General features: G+C 44.3%; 1 protein-coding gene across 11 annotated transcripts in view; it reads left to right on the forward strand.

The window, feature by feature from the left end:
- The first annotated feature begins 3,276 nt into the window (after window positions 1–3,276).
- The window catches only part of TCP11L2 (t-complex 11 like 2), a 51,021-nt gene continuing 41,236 nt past the window's right edge, over window positions 3,277–13,061 (forward strand). For 2 of the 11 annotated variants that reach the window (XM_055236172.2, XM_055236181.2), the window contains exon 1: window positions 8,336–8,547. The gene's annotated coding sequence lies outside the window, so the exon portion shown is untranslated. Of the gene's footprint in view, window positions 3,334–6,728; window positions 6,906–7,616; window positions 7,769–8,335; window positions 8,861–9,696; window positions 9,836–12,893; window positions 12,983–13,061 lie in introns of those variants that run through there. The other 9 variants (XM_063615214.1, XM_063615217.1, XM_063615215.1 and 6 more) reach the window with 9 other exon arrangements.

Raw genomic sequence — 13,061 nt, forward strand, 5'->3', positions numbered from 1 at the left:
TCCTCACATTGATATATAAATACTGGGTGATGTGTTAGGCTCACTTGTTAGCTAAATAAATGGCTCCTGTACCACCAACTTATTAGATTCAAATTTGCTCCTTGGCAGAGTTTTAAATTATCACATGTCACAGACCTTTAAGTTGCCCAGGACCTGTCGAAACTGTATCGTTAAAATAACAAGAGTATAATAATAGTAGTTACAGTTTACTGATCCATACAATGTCCCTGGCACTCTGCTCAACTCTTCATATACATTATTTCTTTTAATTCTCCCACAGGTTATGGAGTATTTGTTCTAGTCAAAGTTCTTAGTGGCAAATAATAAACCCCAGTCTGATTAGACCAGAAGGGTCTTCGTAGCTCATGGCACTGAGACCAGAGGGTCTTGGTAGCTCATGGAATTAGCTATTGAGTGACTCTAACATATTTTAGACTGAAGAACCAAGCTTGGGAAAGAACTAAAGGAAGCCAGGCATAGCTAAGACCATGCTAAGGATGCCATAGCTGGTGTCATCAGCATTGGGCACCACCACTGTAGCTCTGTGAATCACCCCTAGCTACCTGTGGTGGTCAGCATCCGATAGAACATGCATAGGTCCCATGCCCATGCTATAGTCGCTAGGGTCTGGGAAGACAGAATGCCTTTCCAACTCCAGTAGTAAAGTATTAATGGGATCAGCATATCATCCCCTCTCTGGCTTCTATAATAAATGATAACAATTCAAATACCATTTGGAAAGCTGGATCACCAAAATGACAAATGGCCCCCACAACATTATTATCCCCATTTTACATCTGTGAGGATAAGGACATATGTATAATGAGTGGTGGAACTTGGCTGTCAACCCTCTGGTCTGTCCGAACCCAGAGCCCACCCTCTTTCCACCATACCACATTTCCTCATTATATACAATTATTTTGTACCTCAGTTGATTAATTCTTTGAAAATTTTGATCTATGTAATGCTTGTAACTTTTAAAAAGCCATTTTTTAAATGTCCACATATAATCACAGAGGTCTTCATTTAAATAAAGAATTCAGCTTGAGCATTGACATTAAATTTATTTGTATAATTACATTATACTGAGCTTTTTTTTTTTTTTTTTTAGACTGAGTTTCACTCTGCCACCCAGGCAAAAGTGTAGTGGCACGATCTTGGCTCACTGCAGCCTCTGACTCCTGGGTTCAAGTGATTCTCCTGCCTCAGCCTCCCAAATAGCTAGGACTACAGGAGTGTGCCACCACGCCCAGCTAATTTTTTGTATTTTTAATAGAGACGGGGTTTCACCGTGCTGACTAGGCTGGTCTTGAACTCCTGACCTCAGTTGATCCACCCGCCTCGGCCTCCCAAAATGCTGGGATTACAGGAATGAGCCACTGCGCCTGGCCTATACTGAGCTTTGTGGGAATTTACTGATAATGTACATGCAGATGTACATGCAACATAAACAATGGCATGGCCTGGGATCCCTCTGAGGGAATTGGCCAGAAATGTTTCATGTGTGCGTGTGTGCATGTGAACATATATCTATGTAAACAGCTTCATATTTTTGTATAAAGCAGCATTCCATTCTTGCTTTCTAGAAGGCACAGCCACCCCAGTATCTGGTCCAGGCACCCTTCTAGAGTAATGGAATGTGATTATAAATACTTTGGGCACTTAGTTGGTACAGAGCTGGTATGCTTGTTGATATGTTGTTATGGAAATTAGATAATTATGCCAATAGGTAATACTTTGCTTGTGACACTGCACGTGTGTATGTGTGTATTTGCGGAAAGAAGCCATGAAGTGAGTTCTTCTGGTTTCTATTCTTGACTTGCCAACTGATTGAGTCACTGCTGAGTATCCCTTTAGTCAACATAAACCCTTAGTGCCCTATTATATGACCTTCCTCTAGAGTGCCCAGGAACTCAGGTAAAAGCTACTGTTCAGGCATTTGAATGTTCAGAGCTCTCAATTTTTTTGTCTTCAAAATGTACGGCTGGGTGTGCTGGCTCATGCCTGTAATCCCAGCACTTTGGGAGGCCAAGGGGTGGATCACTTGAGGTCAGGAGTTCGAGACCAGCCTGGCCAACATGGTGAAACCCCATCTCTACTAAAAATACAAAATATTAGCCAGGTGTGATGGCACACATCTGTGATTCCAGCTACTCAGGAGGCTAAGGCAAGAGAATCGCCTGAACTTGGGAGGCAGAGGTTGCAGTGAGCCGAGATCATGCTGCTGAACTCCAATCTGGCTGACAGAGTGAGACCCTGTCTCAAAAAAACAAAAAAAACAAAAAAAAAAAAGGTAGTATAATTATTAAAGTCCCATATAACTTTGAGAAAGGACATTTGTCCAGTTTATCATCAAAGAGAGGGAAGGTTTTAGAGGTCAGAGTTTGGGGCAAAAACATGTTTAAAATGAAAGCAAACTCCATGCACTTTGGCTATCGAAGAACAGGGCTTGAGGAGAAGAACTTAAAAAGTAAGGATCAATATTCCCCCACCCAGCATTAATAATTTTGACATATCATAGTGAGGGACTTTTTGCAAATCTATTCTTTCATATATTATATATGAAAAGCTCCATTTGTTGTCATGGCTTTCTTAAACACAAATAAAAAGGAGATGGGAAATTTCCTTATTGTGCAGTATCGATAGCCTATCTTCACTAAGGTATATTTAGGAGGACATACAATGATAAGAGTAGTTGCATTGTATGGCAGTGTGAAATAGATTAGTAATATATGAATGACATTCTCATTGTAAAAGAAATAAGCTGCTTGAATGTATACGGAATAAACCAGGAACTAACTTGCCTAAGTAGCCTTCTAAACAGTTGAGTTTCTTTTTAGTCCATTTCTATGTATTTCATATACGCACAATGCATATGCCCTGTCTCTAGTGTAAGCTCTCTCTAGCATAAATCGTGTCACCCCATAATCAGTGTTCTGTAACTCATGTTTTCATGTTGAATTGTGTACCTAAAGAGTTACATTTCTTAATCCTTCCTTTATGTTTTCTGGAGATTGCATCTTATTTTAGTAGCTCTTCCTCATGCCCATTTGACAATTTCATTTGATTTAAAACTGAGAGCCTAAGTGTTCATCCATGAACACTTTAGAAAAGCAATCATTTAGAAAATGGTTGATTGCCTGCTGGCCTGGAGATGGGCTAAAGAGAGTGACTGGCTTGGTCAGAGGTCTGAGCCATCACCTGTTTGGCCTCCCATAGGTGCTCCTTTGAGCTTCAGCTCTCTTTGGCCCCTCCCACTTCCTGCCCCAAAGCTGTCTTCACTGCTGGTTCTCACTCTTTTTCTGCTTCCCAGGGGACAACAGTGGTGCCCAGGTAAGAGGAAGGGGCCCAGGGTGGGGTGTAGGGAGCACTAAGAATGTTTGTCTTTTTAGTATGTGACAGGGTCAGGGACTGGGCAGTGCCTAAATGTGAAGGTACAGGCAATTGAAATGAGAAATAACTGCTAAGCCGGGTGCGGTGGCTCACGCTTGTAATCCCAGCACTTTGGGAGGCCGAGGCGGGCGGATCACGAGGTCAGGAGATCGAGACCACGGTGAAACCCCGTCTCTACTAAAAATACAAAAAATTAGCCGGGCGTGGTGGCGGGCGCCTGTAGTCCCAGCTACTCGGAGAGGCTGAGGCAGGAGAATGGCGTGAACCTGGGAGGCGGAGCTTGCAGTGAGCCGAGACTGCGCCACTGCACTCCAGCCTGGGCGACAGAGCGAGACTCCGTCTCAAAAAAAAAAAAAAAAAGAAAAAAAAGAAATAACTGCTAATTTTTTTACTAATTCAGTTCAGTGGAGTCAAAAGAAAACTGGTTTTGGTGCTTTGAAAAATTATTCAAGCATCAATTAATAGTCAAAACTGGTCAATTATCTAAATCTATCCTATCTTCCAAATCAAAGGATATAGAACAAAAAAATTGCCTAAAAGGTGTGGTTAATTTTTTTTAATAGACCTTATTTTTAGAGCTCACAGTAAAATTGAGTAGGAGGTATGCAGTTAATTTTTGAACATTCAGGGCTTAATTCTCTAGTTGGTGTATTAGCCAAATTCATTTTCTTCTTTTTGCTTTCTATTGTATTTTCCCCCTCACTGATTTTTCGCCCTTTCTGTAGCACCTGAAGATGGACAGGGGAGAGAAAAGAAGTGGGATTCCTCTAAAAGAATTTTTTAAATTTAAATTCTAGTTTAAAATTTTTCTTGAGACAAAGTCTCGCTCTGTTGCCCAGGCTGGAGTGCAGTGGTGAAATCTCAGCTCACTGCAACCTCCGCCTCCCAGGTTCAAGCAATTCTCCTGCCTCAGCCTCCCAAGCAGCTGGGATTACAGGTGCATGCCACCATGCCCAACTAATTTTTTGTATTTTTAGTAGAGATGAGGTTTTGCCATGTTGGTCAAGCTGGTCTCAAACTCCCGACCTCAAGTTATCCACCTGCCTCAGCCTCCCAAACTGCTGGGATTACAGGTGTAAACCACCATGCCTGGCCATTTTTTTTTTGAGACCGAGTTTCACTCTTGTTGCCCAGGCCGGAGTGCAATGGTGCAATCTTGGCTCACTGCAACCTCTGCCTCCCGGGTTCAAGTGATTCTCTCCTGCCTCAGCCTCCCAAATAGTTGGGATTAGAGGTATGCGCCACCATGCCTGGCTAATTTTTTGTATTTAGTAGAGACGGGGTTTCGCTATGTTGGTCAGGCTGGTCTCAAATTCATGACTTCAGGTGATCCACCCACCTCAGCCTCCCAAAGAGCTGAGATTACAGGCGTGAGCCACCATGCCCAGCCCATTTTTTTTTTGTTTTTTTTTTGTTTTGTTTTGTTTTTCAATTACAATGAAGTCACATATTACAGGAGGGGTTAGGCTCTTAAGGAAGACCATGAGGTCAAAGTGCAGTGAAAATTACTCTTGAAAATTTTTTAATGAGCCATAAGACCTGGGATACACCAACTTTTTGTTGTTTTTGTTTGTTTGGGGCTATTTCTTTTCTTCCAGCATTGAAACAGACATAAGTTTCTTCAAGTGATCACTGGTTGAAATAATTGATTGGCACTTAGGGGCAGGAAAATAAGCACCTTTAACCACTACACTCATATTCTGTGTGGGGAGATCAGGACCAGTTACATAATTTGCCAGGTCCTGTGCAAAATGAAAATGCAAGGCCCCTCTTTCAAAAAGCACAGTATTAAGAATCTCAACACAACAGCAGCAATGTATTAAACCAAGCACAGGGCTCTTCCAAGGGTGGGGCCTTGTGCGACTGCCCAGACTGCACGAACGTGAAGCCAGCCGTGGGAAAGAAGCTTGGAACATAATGAGAAGCTCAGAAACTCAGATCAACACAGGAAGAGAAGCCTCACAACTCCCATGGAGAGAAATAGGGGACAAGATCACTGGAAGTATTTAAATTATTCTCTTGTGTTCCTCATATTCTGTCCTAGATGAGTCCCGTATAGCTAAATTTGCATTACATTAAATCAGTACAATATGCAACTCCACTAGAAAAGTTATAAGGCTGAGAGATTGCAAATCCAACTGTAATTACATTTTTAGATTTTTGTCAATGATTTATTATAATTTAAAACTCAGATTTCAGATGTTTAAAAAGAAAATGATTATTTCTATTTCTTCATTGAACAAAAATTTTGATCTGCCCTTAGTCTTTTGCCAAGAATGACAGACCACATTTAGTCTACCGTGTAATTTACAGGGAGAAAACAAACTGTATTACTGTGAGTTCTCTAAGTGGTTCGAAAAAGGTAAGTTAGAAAAACTAGGTGTAATAATATGTCTTCTTCAAATAAAATGCTAATTATTTTACTTGCTAAAGAGGTTGCCTTTTCAGATTTTGTTGTTGTTGTTTTTTTTCCTCAGAAAGCCATAAACATAACCTGAGCGGGGAAGATTTTATGTTATGACTGTCTGAGCCCTCTGAGCAACAATGTGATACAAGGCTCATTTTTGAGGGAACTGCCTTATATTTTACAGCACTCCATTTTTTCAAAGTATTGTTTTTGTTTTGTTTCGTTTTGAGATGGAGCCTCGCTCTTTCGCCCAAGCTGGAGTAAAGTGGCGTGATCTTGGCTCACTGCAACCTCCACCTCCCGGGTTCAAGCGATTCTCCTGCCTCAGCTTCCAGAGTAGCTGGAATTACAGGTGCGTGCCACCACGCCCAGCTAATTTTTTTGTATTTTTAGTAGAGACGGGGTTTCACCGTGTTAGCCAGGATGGTCTTGATCTCCTGACCTTGTGATCCACCTGCCTCGGCCTCCCAAAGTGCTTGGATTACAGGCGTGAGCCACCATGCCTGGCCCAAAGTGCTTTTATACACAAGTCGGGCCGAGGGCAGTTGGTCAGGTAATTCACCAAAGGGTTTTCAGATAGCAAGTTATTTAACATTAAAGTAACAGAAGATAGTATTTCCAGCATCTTTTCTTATCTCAGCTTGGGTCTCTGATGTTACCCCGCCACTTCCACATTAAGGTTTGTACCCCAGCACATGCTGAAACTTGCTTTGACAAAAGCTGCTTCCTGGTGGCTTTGAGAGCTACATATCTGAACTTTAAAAGAAGTGTCATGCCTAGGGTCAGGCAGCTGCTCACTCAGGTATAAAGGACAACTACCCTGACTCATGGTCACCTGCTCCAACTTATGTCATAGCACAAAACAATACTTAAATCCTTACGAAGCTAACAAAGGAAGTAATGTTGCCATGTGTCATTGTCACAGAGTTACCAGAAGTTTGGGGGATTTGGGTGTTCATCTTTCTATTGTGGAGTTTTTAGGGTGGTGATGGCAGTTGTGTGGTGGTTGTCATTTGGCAAGAATTGAAATTGGAGGCTTCTGTCATCCTGATTACTTATCCTACGAATTACACAAACAAGAGCATGTTTGTAGGGAAGAACTCAGGTAGGGACAGCACCTTCTATTTAATCTCTTAACCTGTATTATTAGGTTGTATATTTTAGGAGAAGGGAGGAAAGTGGCAAAAGGAGGCACAGATACAAATTTATACAGATCACCAGCTAAGTTTGGCCACAGTGGTTTGCCAAAGAGTTTCAATAACTAATATTTACTGAGTGCTTACTGTGTACCCTGCTAAGCACTTCACATGCTTTATTTCACTTTATCCTCAAAATAACCCAAGGAAATAGCTATCATTGTTATCCCCAGAGACCAAGATCTCATGGATAGTGAATGTCAGAGCCAGGATTGGAACCATAGAGGAGTCTGTGTTGTAACCACTGAACAACTGACTTTCTACCCTGCTTTAAAATGTTGCCTGTTGTTTGTTGTTTTTGTTTTTGAACAATGGTGGCCAATTTGCCTCCACAATCCAGACATAATTTCGGCACTAAACAGAAATACTTTAGTCTATACAAACTTCATGTAAGTAGTTCCTGCATGAAACTATTTCCCAAGTAATACAGCACCGATTTACACCTGGCAGAAGGCATAGTTTTGATGTGAACAGTTGGGGGAAGCTTGTTTCTCTACACCCTCAAGCACGCCCACAGCAGGAGCTGAGCAGCAGGCAAGACGGCACAGAGCCCTCCTGGGACTGGTTATTTACATTAACCAAGGTGGAAACTTCTCCCGGAGATAAGTGCTGCCAAGAACCCTAGAGGAAGTAAGACGCTTTATCTTTTGCACGCACACCAAGTCTTCAGAGGGCCTGGATGGGTGTGACTCCAAAGAACTAATCGTCCCGTGCAGGTGCAAATCTGGACCTGTGTTTATGTGGAGGTGTAGACGCAACTGGAGATGACGCGGTTAGTGGCTGACGTGCGTGGGAAAGCCCACCAGCAGCGTTGTTGGTTGGGTTGTCTCTGTAAGTGTGGACAGTGTGGTGGTGGGCACCCAGTTCAGATTGCCCCGTCTAGACAGGGGTGTGCGGGCACTCAATGTTCCAGGCGCAGCTGGGAGCTCGCAGTGTGGTCCACACCGGTGAGCCCGGAAGCCCAGGGGATCCGTCCGGCACTCCACTGGAGGCTCGGCCGGCTGCTTCGCCCCCCTCCCCAGAGCCCCGCTCGGCCCCGCCCCAAGTGCCCCGGCAGGCCCCGCCCCCAACGCCCGGCTCTCCCGTGGGCTCGGCGGCCTCAGTTCCGTAAACACTTTTCACCCCGCCCCCGGCAGCCCGGACCGCACCACTCGCCGCGCGGGGGAACCGTGCCCTCTCGCATCCGAAACACCCTCCCATCCGAGCTGTCCTCGGTCTCTCTGGTTCAAACATGACGAAGACTGTTTCTCTAATAAGTTCAGTCTGTGAGCGCTCGGCTTTCGGAGCCTGAAGGGCCCTGGATCCCCTTGCCCCGTCGCGCCGTCGTCCCCCCGCTATCCGGTTTTGTGATGGCCGCGCCGTGGCTGCCTCCCTAGAGTCCCTCAGGGCCCTTTAAATACCGCGTTGTTGGGGGGATGCTGGGGCTGGCGGGGGTTGTTGGGCTGATGAGTTTTCGAGGTGATTGTGCTGTGCTCGGTGAGGGGACGCCCAGAGAGCCCTGACCCGGGGTCACTCGGTCGCCGTTCTCCTCTTGTCTACGTGCTGGACCTGGTGCGTATCCATCACGGGGGAGGCGTTTCCGGCTCGGAAGTGACCGGCCAGGTCCAACGGAGGGGACACCGCTGCAGCCCGAAGGCTCCCCTGCCCTATCTCGGAACTCCATCCTGGGACGGCGGAGTCAGGGGCCATCAAGCTGGGCTCCTAGTTCATGCCTTCCCACTCCGCGTCCCCTTGTTTGACCTCGAACTGCCGTCCCGCGTGGGAGCAGGGAGCGGGGCACCGAGTGGCCGCCCCGCGTGTCGGGGTGGACACGGACTTAGGGCCCCGGAGGCCGCTTCGCCGCTGTTTAAATCCTGCTGGACAGGTACCAGCGGCATCCCGCCATCAGGGGCCCAGGGCACCCCCTTCCCCCACACTCCTCGGCCGGGCTGGAGTGGGGAACTGAGCCAGGGTAGGCCGGGCGGGCCCGGCAGCGTGTGTTTGGGGTTTGTTGCCGTGGTTTCCCCGGCACTGGGCTCTGCCTCCGCCGTCCCCTCCCCCAAGGGTTTGTTTTGACAGGAAACCTGGTGCTGCTGGAGGGGAGGGGCGGCCAGAGGACGTGGGCGAGGTCGTGCAGACTGCTGCTGCGTCCCCTTGCCGGGACCTTTGGTTAAGGGGAAGAGGTGGAGAAATGCCGATTGGGCCTAGGCGCGAACGCTGAACCCTCAGGTGTTGCTTGTGCTTCCCAAAGCTGCTACTGTAGGCGGCACCACTGAGGGTAATAACAATGATTTGAGGTGGCACATGGATGAACATAGTTACTTGTTTTCGTTACTATTAAGAAAATCTGTTCCATTAAGTAAGCAGTTTCACAATGATAGAGTTTCCTTTTAAAATAAATATATTTAAATGCAAAAATCTAGTCGAGATAGAGACGCGGTTACTAAATTATAGTATGGGTAAGGAGGGAGACGTAGAAATAGTCATGAAGAGTGGCACTCAAACGACTTAAGTTTGGGAAATCTTAGATGGTTGTCCTGCTACCTTAACTGTAAAGAAACTGGACAAGTTGTCCTTGTCCCCAGTGGGCGTCTCAGCACCCGTGGTCACCAGCCCAATCAGGGACCTTGCTCTTCTTACCTGCCAACGGATAATGAGTTTATCTCAGTGGTTCCCACTTGAGGAGGCTCCCTGCCGTAGTCCTTTTCCTCTCTTCTCTAGGGATTTCATGCGTCACCCTGACAGCCAGTGGAAGTTGCCTGATTTGAAGAGGCCCAGGGCCGAAGATACCCAGTCATGTGTGGAAGCAGCTTCAATGCCATTTTGTGAGAGGTTGAGGGCCCCAGAGGGGGAAGCACAGGTATTAAAACAAAACAGACCAGCAAGTGTGGGAGGAGTGCTTTCAAATGTGAAAAGTGCCTAGGAATCCTTCTCCCTGATGCTGTAATGCCACGTGTAACGTGAACATCTGCTTTGTAGACAGTGACTGGCTTGTTGACTTTTATCTAGCTCTTTGTTGGTTCTAACTTGATGAAGACCAGTATTGTCTAGATGAATGGTGTAGGCCCCTATCCCTCTGCTTTATGGTTTTTGCTTTGCTGTGGATGAATAACTTTAGCGCTGCTATTTGAGACTGATTCTAAAGCAGCATTTTGCAGAAGATGGAAATTTTTCACATTATCTGCAATTTTTTTCTTTAGAGCCCAGACTTAGTCCTCTGACTCCCTTCCCTTTACTACACATATGTGAAGGCTTGTCTTTGCAGCTGACCTTGATCTGGTGTTAAAGGATGGTACACACTAGAAGTTTCTTGAAATTTCTTTTTTGCGTGAGCTAACCTTAACTGGATGGGTTCCATTCCTCAAGGCCCTGCTGGGTAATCTGAATATTTCACTCCAAAATGTTTATGATTGTAAGCAGTTAACCTTTCTGCTAATATGTGGGGTTTAACTACGGATTTTGCGGTGCATAAAGAATGGCTCCCTCCTAGAGGATTTTCTGTCACTGTAGCGGGGTGGTGGAGAATTGTTTTGGGTGACGTACTCCTTCAGTGATGCCCTTCACAGAATAGCACTTGAGCAGCCTATACCAGGATAAGATCAGCTTGCTACCACATGTGCAAGTGTCCACATGGTGATGGGTAGATGGATTTGACAGAGTGGGAGTGGAAAGAATGAGCAGCACACCAAATTTTCTCCAGCCAAACTGGAGTGGTAGAGAGCATGGGTTTTAGGGATCCGCTTCCTGGATTTGAGTTGCGCCTCTACACTGCTGTGAACCCTTGGGCAAGTAACACAACCTCTCTGGGCCTCAGGATCTTACTATAAAATGGGGATAATACTGATACATTAGCTAACAAGGTTATAATGAAGATTCAAGGAGATAAAATATATAAAGAACTTATCATAGAACAGTTATTGAGTGCTTATTATTGAGGTAGTAATAAGCACTCAGTGACTGTTAGCTGTAATTGTTGTTATTTGCTACACGTGAGTTTCTTTAAGCTCCTGGAACTGTGGGTCTTTGCTAGTTTGAATTTTTGGTGCCTTGCAAATGCATTGAAGTAGGCACTGGGAATTGGAGAGGAGAGTCATCGCTTCCACCAGCAGCTTAAAATCTAGTGGGAGACAGATATGCACACAAGTGTAGTACTGTAAGTGACTGCATAATGGGATATGAGTAATGTGAGTGAGGCAGAAAAGAAGGAAAACTCAAGGTGTCTTATGAATAGGAGTGTGGTGTAATTAGTTCATGCAGCTGTATTCACTTAGCCCCTGCTCTAGCCCTAGCAGTGTTCTAAGCTCTAGCTGGCTCATTAAGATGCAGTGAGTGTAGCTATCAAGGGAAGGTTACCTCATAGTTGGTGACATTAAATTTCAAATCTGAATGACAACAGGGAGCCAACCACAAGGAGATCAGGGAGAGGAACATTTCAGGGGGAGAGAATAGCAGGTGTGAGTGCCCCGAAATAGGAAGTTTGGCATGTCTGAGGAACCCAACGAAGATCATGAAGGGTTAGTGGGAGAGCACTGCAGAATAAGGCGGTCAGAGTTAAGATGATCACAGAGGGTTGTAAACCATGGCCCAGAGACTTAGGAAAAGGGAACCCACCTAGGGATGAACTCTTAAAAAGGATTATCTATTTTGCCTTTTCTGGAAGGCTCTGGCCTATTTCCTGTTTATTCTTTAGGCACTGTTCAAGAAGCACATCAGGACAAGTTTGACTGTCTAGAAGAGTTCTTGTAATAGAGTGGTATTTAAGCTATCACAGCAGTGGGCGCAATCAAAATTTCAAAACTGCAAGAGGTTAGACTGTTCTGAATTTGAATCTTGAAGTTTCAGTTCAGCCCATCATCTTCTCTTTTAACCTTCTATTTGGAAATACTTTCAAACTTACAGATAAAGTCGCGAGAATAGTACAAGGAATACCATGTTGTCTACCTTTTACTCAGATTCACCTATTAACATTTTGCTGTATGTGCTTTATTATTTTTTCTTTCATTTGAATCATTTGAGAAAAAGTTGTATATGTCGTGGCCCTTTATTCCTAAATACAAAACCACAGTACATTTCAACTTCGGTATATTTAACACTGGACGACAGACAGTAGATTCAAATATTGTTAACAGTGCAATTGATTGACTGATACTGTCCTTTACAGCATTTTTGCTTCAGTGTAGGATCCACTCTAGGATCACCTGTTGCACTCAGTTATCAAGTGATTTTTTTTTCATCTGGAACATATTCTCAACCTTTCTTTGTTTTTTATGACATTACATTTTCAGAACTTGTAACTTCTTTTAATAAGAATAAAATAATAGTTGACATCCGTCAGGCACTTACCAGGAGCTTAAGTACTTGATAGATACTATTTCAGTTAATCTTCACAACACTTCTACAAGGTGGATACTATTATTGTCCCATTTTACAAATGGTAAGTTCTCTGTTTCTAGTCAGTAAATAATCAAGAGGAGCCGGGATCAAGAACCCAGTCCACCTAGCTCCAGAGACAGTGTTCTTACGGCTTCAGTGACATATATTATCATCAGTGTATCTTTGCAATCCTGAACCAGTGCAGAACTGTTTGCAGATAGAGTTGCCGCAGAAAGGAAATCAGGAAGTAAAGCTGCACACAAGCTGAGGAATCACAAGCAAATTAAAAACCAGTCTCCTCTCTATCTGTAGTGAAATACAGCACTAGCCCCTTCAAGTCCTTGTACCCATTCACACCTCTTAAATGTCAGTACTCTTACTACCATTCATTTATTCAACAATAAATATTTGAATAAATATTTGAATGCTTGCTGCATTCCAGTGATTGGTCTCAGAAGAAATGACATAATATTACATTTATTATCATAAAGTGATGGAATAATACAATAAAAAATGTGAATATGACAGTACTTTTCTTTGAATAGTGACCTGCTATCGTGTTGGAGGCTTTGCTTGGAGTCATCTTCAGTCTTTTCTATTGACTTTACCTTTGACCAATGATTAAATCCTCCAGGTATGATGAGATGTGATGTTTCTGAAAAGTTGTTTGATTTACTTGTAAGTTGCAGTGGCGAAGGTTAGGTAGATCTAAG

This window comes from Symphalangus syndactylus, chromosome 13 (genome assembly GCF_028878055.3).
Source record: "Symphalangus syndactylus isolate Jambi chromosome 13, NHGRI_mSymSyn1-v2.1_pri, whole genome shotgun sequence".
In the NCBI taxonomy this organism is placed as follows: Eukaryota; Metazoa; Chordata; class Mammalia; order Primates; family Hylobatidae; genus Symphalangus; species Symphalangus syndactylus.